General features: G+C 44.6%; 1 pseudogene; it reads right to left on the bottom strand.

Annotated features, from left to right (window-relative positions):
* LOC109875482 (gastrula zinc finger protein XlCGF17.1-like) overlaps positions 1–6,043 on the bottom strand; it is a 79,147-nt pseudogene extending 73,104 nt beyond the window's left edge.
* Positions 6,044–14,602: the final 8,559 nt, after the last annotated feature.

Genomic DNA, 14,602 nt, shown 5'->3' with positions numbered 1-14,602 from the left:
ATTAAATATCAAACCCAAATGTACACCCCTTTGTTAATATGTATCGTATGTATAATATAGAACATAAAGTAATATGTATAAATCACTGATATCGATTTGGGGGGAAATCAGGATGTACATGATGTTGAAACGAACACAACTAAACAAAACACCTGGAAATGGGAGATATCTTTTACCCCACCGGTTAGAGGACAACCTGCAGAAGACAGTCAGCTACATTTTGGAGTGATGCATTTAAATTTAGAGGTCGCTAAACAAAGGAACACAACACTTATTTGTCATCACTCATCGATATCATGTCAAAATCAATTGAGCAGAGAGGATGTTAAAACTAACAGCTCATAAACCACACAGAATCTGGGAATAATGTGTACATCACTGTTTAGAGGACAACTTGTAGAAAACAGCTAGCTACATTTTGAAGTGTTGCATTTTGATTCAAGTGGGTCACCAACACGGTAAGTGTAACACAACTCTTTTTGTGTTAGTCACTTTTTGTTAAATCACATAAATAGTACTCTTTCAATTCAGAGCCTGGATTTTTCCCAAGGCTAATATCCATATCACACTGAAATCAATTGAATGGGGCAAACGTTTAGGGTTCTACATTGTTGGAGTATTTTAAGGAATTTCACAACATCAAAACATTCTACATTGTGACATTAATTCATTGATATCACGAAATAACTCCTTCATGTATGCATTGTCTGATGCTTGATCAGAGATCTTTTATCAGAGTATCTCTTGTCACACTGATCACAGCTATAAGGTTTCTCTCCTGTGTGTGTTCGCTGGTGTGATATTAGCTGGCCAGATCTACCAAAACTCTTCCCACATTGACCACAGCTATAAGGTTTCTCTCCTGTGTGTGTTCTCTGGTGTAGAGTCAGATGGCTAGATTGACCAAAAGTCTTCCCACATTGGCCACAGCTGTAAGGCTTCTCTCCTGTGTGTGTTCTCTGGTGTAGAGTAAGATGGCTAGATTGACCAAAACTCTTCCCACATTGACCACAGCTATAAGATTTCTCTCCTGTGTGTGTTCTCTGGTGCACTGTCAGCTCTCCAGATCGACCAAAACTCTTCCCACATTGACCACAGCTATAAGGTTTCTCTCCTGTGTGTGTTCTCTGGTGCACTGTCAACTCTCCAGATCGACAAAAACTCTTCCCACATTGACCACAGCTGTAAGGTTTCTCTCCTGTGTGTGTTCTCTGGTGTAGAGTCAGAGAGCGAGATGTTGTAAAACTCTTCCCACATTGACCACAGCTGTAAGGTTTCTCTCCTGTGTGTGTTCTCTGGTGTTGCGTCAGATGGCAAGATTGACCAAAACTCTTCCCACATTGGCCACAGCTGTAAGGTTTCTCTCCTGTGTGTGTTCTCTGGTGTTGCGTCAGATGGCCAGATTGACCAAAACTCTTCCCACATTCACCACAGCTATAAGATTTCTCTCCGGTGTGTGTTCTCTGATGAATTTTAATGCCTGATGAGGTGAATCTCTTCCCACAGTCAGAGCAGCAGTGAGTTCTCTTCCCTGTGGATCTCTGCAGGTGTTTATTAACTTGTTCTGATCCGGAGAGACTCTTCTCTGCCTCTTCAGCATCATGAGGTTGTTGAGGCTCCCCAGAGGATCCACAATAGTTGAGTATCGCTCCTGTGTGAACAACAAAGTCAGACAGATGATTAAAGGCTCACAACAGCGGTAATCCACTGTAAAAGTTGATGCCAACAGCGAAGCCATGATGTTGTACAACAATTGACATCTGTAATGAATGTTACAATTATTTGACAATTGTCTTAAAATGAGCAAGAAAAGTCATATGTTGTCTTGTTTTCACATTAGTAGTAACATCGAATGATTGTAGGCTAGAAATAAGTTATTCATGTTGTTGAAACTATAAACAGTGTGCCAGATGACTTTTGTCTCCAATATAGGCCACTTTCTGTGTTTGCTAAAATTGCGGCACGAGGGCAATTTGATTGCAAAAACTCCTCCCTGCTAATGAGGAAACCGATAGTTATGGATGTACTATATCTGCCTGGAGCAAAAATGGGGAGCAAAGATTTTAGTTTTTCACAATGTATTCTGAATGTGAATGGGGGAAAACTCAGGGGAGTAACCTCCATTTCCAGGTTGCTTATGAGTACATTTCACACTACTTTGGATTATAATTGTAAGGCTAGTTTGAATGTCCTGTTTAATATAATGTTTGCTACAGTATTATGAATTATGTGTAATTATTGAAGAACCGCGTTATTGACAGTATCCATTTGGGTGTTGTCAATAAAGTTACGATTATTTTTTACTAAAAAAAGTATTTCACATAACACAATAGAAAAATCTATATACAGTGTGTGCAAATGGAGTATGGAGGTAAGGCAATAAAAAGGCCATAGTAGCGAATAATTACAAATTAACACTGGAGTGATAGATGTGCAAGTAGAAATACTAGTGTGCAAAAGAGCAAAAAAAGTAAATAAAAACATGGGGATGAGGCAGGCAGTTGGATAGGCTATTTACAGATGGGCTGTGTACAGCTGCAGCTATCGGTAAACTGCTCAGATAGCTGATGCTTAAAGTTAGTGAGGGAGATATAAATCTCCAACTTCAGCAATTTTTGCAATTCGTTCCAGTCATTGGCAGCAGAGAACTGGATGGAAAGGCGACCAAAGTATAATAATGTACTGTGATAATGGCTGTTGTCCACAGAATATGTGGACAACAACAAATACCCAAGTCAGAATCGTCCAGAGTAGTGACGCCAGTCAGGCGGCGGGTGCAGATCGGTTGAAGAGCATTTAATTCTACTAGCGTTTAAGACCAGTTGGTGGCCACAGAAGGAGTTTGGTATTGCATTGAATGGCATTGAAGCTCGTTTGGAGATTTGTTAACACTATGTCCAAAGAAGTGCCAGATGTGTACAGAATGGTGTCATCTGCGTAGAGGTGGATCAATGAATAACCCACAGTAAAAGCAACATAGTTGGTATATACAGAGAAAAGAGTCGGTCCGAGAATTGAACCCTGTGGTACCCCCAAAGAGACTGCCAGAGGTCTGGACAACAGGCCCTCCAATTTGATACAGAACTCTATCTGAGAAGTAGTTGGTGAACCAGGCGAGTCAGTCATTTGAAAAACCAAGGCTGTTGAGTCTGCCGATAAGAATACGGTGATTGACAGAGTCGAAAGCTTTGGCCAGGTCGATGAAGACGGCTGTACAGTACTGTCTTTTATCGATGCCGGTTATGATATTGTTTACTACCTTGAGTGTGGCTGAGGTGCACCCGTGACCAGCTCGGAAATCGGATTGCACAGCAGAGAAGGTACGGTGAGATTCAATGGTCAGTGATCTGTTTGTTAAAACTAACAGGTCTGTGAGAGCCGGAATTCTTACTGGTTGGTAGGTGATCAAATACTTACGGTGGGGAGAACAAGTATTTGATACACTGCCGAAAATCACATTGTATGATACACAATCCAGAAAATCACATTGTATCATTTTTAAGTAATTAATTTGCATTTTATGGCATGACATAAGTATTTGATCACCTACCAACCAGTAAGAATTCCAGCTCTCACAGACCTGTTCGTTTTTCTTTAAGAAGCCCTCCTGTTCTCGACTCATTACCTGTATTAACTGCACCTGTTTGAACTCGTTACCTGTATAAAAGACACCTGTCCACACACTCAAACCTCTCCACAATGGCCAAGACCAGAGAGCTGTGTTAAGGACATCAGGGATAAAACTGTAGACCTGCACAAGGCTGGGATGGGCTACAGGACAATAGGCAAGCAGCTTGGTGAGAAGGCAACAACTGTTGGCGCAATTATTAGAAAATGGAAGAAGTTCAAGATGAGATGAGATTTATATGATATTTAATACATGCAGGCTGCAATGTTAGCATTTTTTTGCTTTATGTAGCTTATTAAAAAGAAAGTTAGCAATGGCAATAAAAATGTTCCAAATCATTTTCATTTAAATAGAATGTAGATTAACCACAGAGAATGATGTTGAGATAAAGACTATAATAATTATCATTACTATTATAAATTAAATGAAACTACCAATAAAATGTGAATATGAAAATCATAACTGGCACCAGATAAGTAGAAATGGTCAGATAACTTGGCACCAAATGGAAAAAGTTGCTGACTGCTGTTGTAGCCTATTACCAGAAACTTTAGGAGCATAACGACTGCTGGTGTAGCCTATTACCAGAAACTATAGGAGCATAACGACTGCTGGTGTAGCCTATTACCAGAAACTATAGGAGCATAACATCAGAATTTACAAAGGCCAGCAGCAGCGGGAGGAGTAGGCGAAGGAAGAGGTTTTTTCTGATGGTTAGGCTATCTTGTTTCAGAGGGGTGTCATCAATAACCCATAATGACAACAGATAAACAGAAATACCTTATTTACATACGTATTCAGACCCTTTGCTATGAGATTCGAAATTGCTTTCAGGTGCATCTTGTTTCCATTAATCATCCTTGAGATGTATCTACAACTTGTTCAGAGTCCACCTGTGGTAAATTCAATTGATTGGACATGATTTGGAAGGCACACACCAGTCAATATAACGTCCAACAGTTGACAGTGCATGTCAAGAGAAAAAAGCAAGAAATGAGGTCGAACAAATTGTCCGTAGAGCTCCAAGACAGGATTATGTCGAGGCACAGATCTGGTGAAGGGTACCAAAAAAATTCTGCAGCATTGAAAGTCCCCAAGAACACAGTGACCTCCATCATTTTTAAATGGAATACGCTTCCTAGAGCTGGTCACCCGGCCAAACTGAGCGATTGGGGGAGAAGGACCTTGGTCAGGGAGGTGACCAAACACCTGATGGTCACTCTGACAGCGCTCCAGAGTTCCTCTGTGGAGATGGGAAAACTTTACAGAAGGATAACCATCTCTGCAGCACTCCAACAATCAGGCCTTCATGGTAGAGTGGCCAGACGGAAGCCACTCCTCAGTAAAAGACACATGACAGCCTGCTTGGAGTTTGCCAAAAGGAACCCAAAGGATGGATGGAAAAAGGTTGCAGACTGCTGGTGTAGCCTATTACCAGAAACTTTAGGAGCATAACATCAGAATTTACGAAGGCCAGCAGCAGCGGGAGGAGGAAGAGGTTTTTTTTCTGGTGGTTAGGCTATCTTGATCTCTGGCTCCCAAGTCATTTGTGTGTCTTAACTATTTAATCAAACAGTGTGCTTAAAGCATCAGACCAGTTCAGTACATATAGTTGATTAAATTAAAACACATGGGGTGTGTCTATATATGGAAAAATAAACATTATAACATTTCTACCAATCGGTTTGTAGAAAGAAAAGATGACTCTTGGTTGACCCATGTTTTTTTTTAGTTGGGGCCCCAGCGCATTCATTAAGTTCAGACCGCTTCCCCTTTTACACATTTTATTACGTTACTTATTCTAAATTAGATTTTTTTTTAAAGAATTAAATGAAAATGTTAAATGTTTTAGTAATGCTTGAGACTCAATTAAATCAATTAATTATGTTGAGGATACATTTTACATTTACTGATAAACATTGGAGTAAAAAAAGCTTATATTTGGGGTTCTAATGGGGTACGACAGTTGAACTAAGCTCATGAGGCATTTATAAGTGACTTCTTCAAGAAACAATGGGTACATATCATTAATGTATAAGTCCCAAATTGGATGTAACAACTGCTGAATGCCCCTTTAAGAGTACATATTGGGCTAATCTAATAGGAGAAATTGAGGACTACAGTATTTCAGGCAATGTCATTAGATGCATTTGATCAATTGTTGACGTTTTGTTGATGGTCCACTCTTGATGTTCTACACGTTAGCGTAGCTTCAGCCATACCTACAGAACAACATTAAAGTGTAGAACCCCTTTACTGCATATTGGTTCAACGACTGCAGAGACGGTACTTACTGGTGTGAAACAGATCTCCAACCTCCTCTTCTTCCTCCTTCAACGTGACAGTCATCTCCCCCTCCTCCTTCACTCCAAAAACTGCATCCTCCTCTTCTTTTACTGTAACATCTTCCTCCTCTTTCACTCTGAACGCGTCTTCCTCTTCTTTCACTGTAACGTTTTTCTCTTCTTCTTTCACTGTAACAGCCTCACCCTCTACTTCTTGTTTAACTGTGACATCCTCATCTTCCTTCTCCTCTTTCACAACAATGTTCAGCCACAGACCCTCTTTCTCCGTCCAGCAGACCTCCTCTTCTTGAACAGGAGGAGAGTAGTTGAGTAAACTCATGGTCGGGGATGTTAGCTAGCTATCATTAGCGACTAGGCTAGTGCTAACTAAACCAGCCAGCTACTATAGCTGACTAATACAAAATAACGTAATATTAAATTAAATAGGTTAACAAGTTTAGAAACAGAAGTGTGTCTAAAACACAGTAGCTAATATACACCGAAAGCGCATAAATAGCTTGAATCTTTCGGCTATGTTGGTTAGCAAGCTACCGAGGTGGTTGACGAGCTGTTTATGAAGAACCGTCCACTAGATTATACGTCACGCTGGCAGCGTCGCCTGAAAGACGCACATCGCCGTCTTCTGATTTGAGGGGAAACGCAGTTGAGGATCATTTTTATTTTCAGACAAAGATTATTTAAAATGGATTTAATTAAATAATACTATTATATTGACACATACAAAGACCTGCATGTGTTGATTGATTAGTGCAAATAAAAAGACTAAGTAAGTAGCTAGCTAATGTAGGTCTACACTGCTCCTACATGGTGTAACAATACATCATGTAGATGTATATAATGAACAGACTAGGTCTATACTGCTCCTACATGGTGTAACAACATTCCTTCCCACTTTTTCCGCATTGTGTTACGTTAGCCTTATTCTAAAAATGATTTAAAATACATTTCAAATACTCAAATCGACAATACCCCATAATGACAAAGCAAAAACGTTACATATTTTTGCTAATTTATTCAAATCAACTGAAAAATCACAGTTACATAAGTATTCAGACCCTTTACAAAGTACTTTGTTGAAACACCTTTGGCATCGATTACAGCCTCCAGTCTTCTTGGGTATGACATTACAAGCTTGGCACACCTGTATTTGGGGAGTTTGTTCCATTCTTCTCCACAGATCCTCTCAAGCGCTGCGAGGTTGGAAGGGGAGCGTTGCCCACAGCTATTTTCAGGTCTCTCCAGAGATGTTAGATAGGGTTCATGTCCTGGCTCTGGCTGGGCCACATAAGGTTATTTAGAGACTTGTCCCAAAGCCACTCCTGTGTTGTCTTGGCTGTGTGCTTACGGGCTTTGTTCTGTTGGAAGGTGAACCTTCGCCCCAGTCTGAGATCTTCAGTGCTATGGAGCAGGTTTTCATCAAAAGTGGCCTCCGTCTGGCCACTCTACCTTAAAGGCCTGATTGGTGGAGTGCTGCAGAGATGGTTGTCCTTCTGGAAGGTTCTCCCATCTCCACAAAGGAACTCTGGAACTCTGTCAGAGTGACCATTGGGTTCTTGGTCACCTCCCTGACCAAGGCCATTCTCCCCCGATTTCTCAGTTTGGCTGGGCGGTCAGCTCTAGGAAGTCTTGGTGGTTCCAAATTCTTAAATTTAAGAATGATGGGGGTGACTGTGTTCTTGGGCACCTTCAATGCTGCAGAAATGTTTTTGTACCCTTCCCCAGATGTGTGCCTCGGCACAATCCTGTCTTGGAGCTCTACAGACAATTCCTTTGACCTCATGGCTTGGTTTTGCTCTGACATGCACTGTCAACCTTATATAGACAGGTGTGTGCCTTTCCAAATCATGTCCAATCAATTGAATTTACCACAGGTGGACTCCAATCAAGTTGTAGAAACATCTCAAGGATGATCAATGGAATCAGGATGCATCTGATATCATTGTAAAGGGTCTGAATACTTAAGTTAATCAATGTGCAAACATGTTTTAAAAAATAAAATAAAACAACTTTGGTTTGTCATTATGGGGTATTGTGTGTAGATTGATGAGGGGTCAAAATAACTTCCATTTTAGAATAAGGCTGAAATGTAACAAAATGTGGAAAAAGTGAAGGGGTCTGAATACATTACGAATGCACTATCCTGTAGCTAATACTAATACTTAATACCCCATACCCTATAGCTAATAGCCTACACCCTATAGCTAATACTAATACCTAATAGCCTACACCCTATAACTAATACTAATACCCTGCACCCTATAGCTAATACTAATACCTTATAGCGTACACCCTATAACTAATATCCTACACCCTATAGCTAACACTAATACCTAATTGCCTACACCCTATAGCTAATACTAATACCCTGCACCCTATAGCTAATACTAATACCTAATACACCACACCCTATATAGGCTAGGAAACACTGTCACCACCGATAACGCCACGAATAATCGAGAATTTCAATAAGCATTTCTCTACTGCTGGCCAAACTTTCCACCTGGCCACCACAACCTCGGCCAACAGCTCTCCCAACCCCCGCAGCTACTTCCCCAAGCCTCCCCAGCTTCTCCTTCACCCAAATCCAGATAGCTGATGTTCTGAAAGAGCTGCAAAACCTGGATCTGTACAAATCAGCTGGGCTAGACAATCTGGACCCCCTCTTTCTAAAATTATCCGCCGCCATTGTGGCAACCCATATTACTAGTATGTTCAACCACTCTTTCATATCGTCCGAGATTCCAAAAGATTGGAACACTTTCGCGGTCATCCCCCTCTTTAAAGGGGGTGACACTCTAGACCCAAACTATTACAGACCTATATCCATCCTGCCCTGCCATTCTAAAGTCTTCGAAAGTCAAGTTAAAAAACAGATCACTGACCATTTTGAATCCCACCGTTACCTTCTCCGCTGTGCAATCCAGTTTCCGAGCTGGTCACGGGTGCACCTCCGCCACGCTCAAGGTACTAAGCGATATAACAGCCACCGATAAAAGACAGTACTGTGCAGCCGTCTTCATCAACCTGGCCAAGGCTTTCGACTTTGTCACCAATCACGGTATTCTTATTGGCAGACTCAACAGCCTTCGTTTCTCAAATGACTGACTTGCCTGGTTCACCAACTACTTCTCAGACAGAGTTCAGTGTGGCAAATCGGAGGGCCTGTTGTCCGGATCTCTGGCAGTTTCTATGGAGGTACCACAGGGTTCATTTCTCAGACCGACTCTTTTCTCTGTATATACCAACGATGTTGCTCTTGCTGCGGGTGATTCCTTGATCCACCTCTACGCAGACGGCACCATTCTGTATACATCTGGCCCTTCTTTGGACACTTTGTTAGTAGTATAAATCACCTGGCACAGTCCCCGCAGCCGGACAACTTTCTCACGGTTTCTGGAAGGAAATGCTGTAGGAGCGCTCAACCGGTGTCGCTCATTCAGCCGACAGAAACTTTCAACCAGTTTTCCCCATTAAGCAGCGAGTCAGAGGCCAAGTCTTCTCTGGTCTCTACTCCTCTCGTTACGGGGTCTGAGACGCCGAAGCTTCCCACCATTAGCTCTGACAAATTGAAAACTCAAGTCATTGGCGACTCCATTACCCGCAGTATTAGACTTAAAACGAATCATCCAGCGATCATACACTGTTTACCGGGGGGCAGGGCTACCGACGTTAAGGCTAATCTGAAGATGGTGCTGGCTAAAGCTAAAACTGGCGAGTATAGAGAGTCGGCACCAACGATGTTAGGATGAAACAGTCAGAGATCACCAAGCGCAACATAGCTTCTGCGTGTAAATCAGCTAGAAAGATGTGTCGGCATCGAGTAATTGTCTCTGGCCCCCTCCCAGTTAGGGGGAGTGATGAGCTCTACAGCAGAGTCTCACAACTCAATCGCTGGTTGAAAACTGTTTTCTGACCCTCCCAAAAGATAGAATTTGTAGATAATTGGCCATCTTTCTGGGACTCACCCACAAACAGGACCAAGCCTGACCTGCTGAGGAGTGACGGACTCCATCCTAGCTGGAGTGGTGCTCTCATCTTATCTACCAACATAGACAGGGCTCTAACTCCTCTAGCTCCACAATGAAATAGGGTGCAGGCCAGGCAGCAGGCTGTTAGCCAGCCTGCCAGCATAGCGGAGTCTGCCACTAGCATAGTCAGTGTAGTCAGCTCAGCTATCACCATTGAGACCGTGTCTGTGCCTCGACCTGGGTTGGGCAAAACTAAACATGGCGGTGTTCGCCTTAGCAATCTCACTAGGATAAAGACCACCTCCATTCCTGTCAGTATTGAAAGAGATCATGATACCTCACATCTCAAAATAGGGCTACTTAATGTTAGATCCCTTACTTCAAAGGCAATTATAGTCAATGAACTAATCACTGATCATAATCTTGATGTGATTGGCCTGACTGAAACATGGCTTAAGCCTGATGAATTTACTGTGTTAAATGAGGCCTCACCTCCTGGCTACACTAGTGACCATATCCCCCGTGCATCCCGCAAAGGCGGAGGTGTTGCTAACATTTACGATAGCAAATTTCAATTTACAAAAAAAAAATACGTTTTCGTCTTTTGAGCTTCTAGTCATGAAATCTATGCAACCTACTCAATCACTTTTTATAGCTACTGTTTACAGGCCTCCTGGGCCATATACAGCGTTCCTCACTGAGTTCCCTGAATTCCTATCGGACCTTGTAGTCATAGCAGATTATATTCTAATCTTTGGTGACTCCAAAAGGCTTTCGGAGCCATTATCGACTCGGTGGGTTTTGTCCAACATGTCTCTGGACCCACTCACTGTCACAGTCATACTCTGGACCTAGTTTTGTCCCATGGAATAAATGTGTGGATTTTAATGTTTTTCCTCATAATCCTGGACTATCGGACCAACATTTTATTACGTTTGCAATTGCAACAAATAATCTGCTCAGACCCCAACCAAGGAACATCAAAAGTTGTGCTATAAATTCACAGACAACACAAAGATTCCTTGATGTCCTTCCAGATTCCCTCTGTCTACCCAAGGACGCCAGAGGACAAAAATCAGTTAACCACCTAACTGAGGAACTCAATTTAACCTTGCGCAATACACTAGATGCAGTTGCACCCCTAAAAACTAAAAACATTTCTCATAAGAAACTAGCTCCCTGGTACACAGAAAATACCTGAGCTCTGAAGCAAGGGTAGCCTAGGAGTTAGAGCGTTGGACCAGTAACCGGAAGGTTGCAAGTTCAAACCCCCGAGCTGACAAGGTACAAATCTGTGGTTCTGCCCCTGAACAGGCAGTTAACCCACTGTTCCTAGGCCATCATTGAAAATAAGAATTTGTTCTTAACTGACTTGCCTAGTTAAATAAAATAAAAATAAAAATAAAAGCTTCCAGAAAATTGGAATGGAAATGGCGCCACACCAAACTGGAAGTCTTCCGACTAGCTTGGAAAGACAGTACCATGCAGTACCATGCAGTATTGAAGAGCCCTTACTGCTGCTCGATCATCCTATTTTTCCAACTTAATTGAGGAAAATAAGAACAATCCGAAATTCCTTTTTGATACTGTCGCATAGCTAACTAAAAAGCAGCATTCCCCAAGAGAGGATGGCTTTCACTTCAGCAGTGATAAATTCATGAACTTCTTTGAGGAAAAGATCATGATTATTTGAAAGCAAATTACGTTCTCCTCTTTAAATCTGCGTATTCCTTCAAAGCTCAGTTGTCCTGAGTCTGCACAACTCTGCCAGGACCTAGGGTCAAGAGAGACGCTCAAGTGTTTTAGTACTATATCTCTTGACACAATGATGAACCTCTAAACCTTCAAGCTGCATACTGGACCCTATTCCAACTAAACTACTGAAAGAGCTGCTTCCTGTGCTTGGCCCTCCTATGTTGAACATAATAAACGGCTCTCTATCCACTGGATGTGTACCAAACTCACTAAAAGTGGCAGTAATAAAGCCTCTCTTGAAAAAGCCAAACCTTGACCCAGAAAATATAAAAAACTATCGGCCTATATCGAATCTTCCATTCCTCTCAACATTATTAGAAAAGGCTGTTGCGCAGCAACTCACTGCCTTCCTGGAGACAAACAATGTATATGAAATGCTTCAGTCTGGTTTTAGACCCCATCCCTGGGCCCTGAATTTTTCTGAACCGTTGTTGGGGAATAATCAGAATTAGTTGGTAACATAGGTAAGATGTTTCATATTCATCATATGTTTGTAAGTTACTTCTCATCAGAATGTTTATTTTTGTATAATACTGTGGCCGGGTTTGCAGTTATCTGTTCTCTGTCAGGACTAAGTTACTTGGGCCGGAGAGAGGGGAGAGGAGGAGAGGCGAAAAGGATCAGAGGACCAATATGCGGCGTGGTAAGTGTCCATGGTTCTTTTAATAAGTAAACTTACGCATGAACAACTGATACAACAAAACAAGAAACGTGTGAAACCCTAAACAGCCCTATCTGGTGCAAAACACAAAGACAGGAACAATCACCCACAAACACACAGTGACACCCAGGCTACCTAAGTATGATTCTCAATCAGAGACAACTAATGACACCTGCCTCTGATTGAGAATCATACCAAGCAGCGTGGTAATGGGCAACGGCAAAAGCAGCAGCAGGAGAAGCAACAGAGGCAGCAGCAGCAGCAGGAGCAGCAGCAGCAGCAGTGGGAGAGGCTGCACTATTTGGAGAGATGGACTTGGGAGGAGATTCTAGACGGTAAAGGACCCTGGGCAGAGCCAGGAGAATATTGCCGCCCCAAGGCCGAGCTGGAGGCAGCAAAAGCAGAGAGGCGGCATTATGAGGAACTAGCACGGCAGAGCGGATGGAAGCCCGAGAGTCAGCCCCAAAAATTTATTGGGGGGGGGGGCTCACAGGGAGTATGGTTATGCCAGGTGGGAGACCTGTGCAAACTCCCTGTGGTTACCGGGAGGCAAGAGAGACCGGGCAGGCACCGTGTTATGCGGTGGAGCGCACGGTGTCCCCAGTGCGGGTGCACAGCCCGGTGCGGTACATTCCAGCTCCGCGTATCGGCCGGGCTAGAGTGGGCATCGAGCCAAGTGCCATGAAGCCGGCTCTACGCATCTGATCTCCAGTGCGTCTCTTTGGGCCGGCTTACATGGCACCAACCTTGCGCACGGTGTCCCCGGTTCGCCTGCATAGCCCAGTGCGGGCTATTCCACCTCGCCGCACTGGCAGGGCGACCGGGACCATTCAACCGGGTAAGGTTGGGCAGGCTCGGTGCTCAAGAGCTCCAGTGCGCCTGCACGGCCCGGTCTATCCGTCACCACCTCCACGCACCAGCCCTCCGGTGGCAGCCCCCCGCACCAGGCTGTCTCTCCGGCCCATCCTTACAGGGGCTCCCTTCACTCCAGCGCTGCCGGAGCCTCCCGCCTGTCCGGCGCCGCTGCCGGAGCATCCCGCCTGTCCGGCGCCGCTGCCGGAGCCTCCCGCCTGTCCGGAGCCTCCCGCCTGTCTGGCGCCGCTGCCGGAGCCTCCCGCCTGTCCGGCGCCGCTGCCGGAGCCTCCCGCCTGTCCGGAGCCTCCCGCCTGTCTGGCGCCGCTGCCGGAGCCTCCCGCCTGTCCGGCGCCGCTGCCGGAGCCTCCCGCCTGTCCGGAGCCTCCCGCCTGTCTGGCGCCGCTGCCGGAGCCTCCCGCCTGTCCGGCGCTGCTGCCGGAGTCTCCCGCCTGTCCGGCGCTGCTGCCGGAGTCTCCCGCCTGTCCGGCGCTGCTGCCGGAGTCTCCCGCCTGTCCGGCGCTGCTGCCGGAGTCTCCCGCCTGTCCGGCGCCGCTGCCGGAGTCTGAGGCGCCAGAGCCCCTCAGCCCAGAGGCGCCAGAGCTTCTTCCCCTCTGTCCAGAGCTTCCGCCCCTCTGTCCCGAGCTGCCCCTCTGTCCAGTGGGGTCATTGAGAGGGGTGGCCATGGTGAGAAAGCCACGGAGGCAGACAATAAGGCGGACTAAGACAATGGTGAAGTGGGGTCCGCGTCCTGCGCCAGAGCCGCCACCGCGGACAGGCGCCCACCCAGACCCTCCCCTATAGGTCAAGGTTTTGCGGCCGGAGTCCGCACCTTTGGGGGGGGGTACTGTCACGTTCTGACCTTTATTTCCTGTGTTTTGTATTTAGTTAGTATGGTCAGGGCGTGAGTTGGGTGGGCAGTCTATGTTTGATTTTCTATGATTTGGGGTTTTCTATGTTTCGGCCTAGTATGGTTCTCAATCAGAGGCAGGTGTCATTAGTTGTCTCTGATTGAGAATCATACTTAGGTAGCCTGGGTGTCACTGTGTGTTTGTGGGTGATTGTTCCTGTCTTTGTGTTTGCACCAGATGGGACTGTTTTAGGTTTTCTCACATTTGTTGTTTTTGTTAGTTATCTCATGTGTAGTTTCTTTATCAATTAAAGAATATGAATAACCACCACGCTGCGCTTTGGTCCGCCTCTCCTTCAGATGAAGAGAACCATTACAGGTCAAGCGTGTATCTCTTGGCTCCACAATGTCTGTGTGCCAGTCAATGTGTCTCTGTGATCTTGTCAAGGAGGGGTGGATTTGATATATGCCTGTTGATATGAGGATTTGGTTTATGGTTCTGAGAGCGAGAAAAGAACATCGTTTAGGAGACAAAGCTGAGCAATAAATTATGGCCAATGCTGTCTGGCTATGTGTGTCTTT

Source organism: Oncorhynchus kisutch, linkage group LG20 (genome assembly GCF_002021735.2).
Source record: "Oncorhynchus kisutch isolate 150728-3 linkage group LG20, Okis_V2, whole genome shotgun sequence".
In the NCBI taxonomy this organism is placed as follows: Eukaryota; Metazoa; Chordata; class Actinopteri; order Salmoniformes; family Salmonidae; genus Oncorhynchus; species Oncorhynchus kisutch.
The sequence above is the reverse complement of the archived record's forward strand: the minus strand, read 5'-3'. Positions and strand labels throughout refer to the sequence as shown.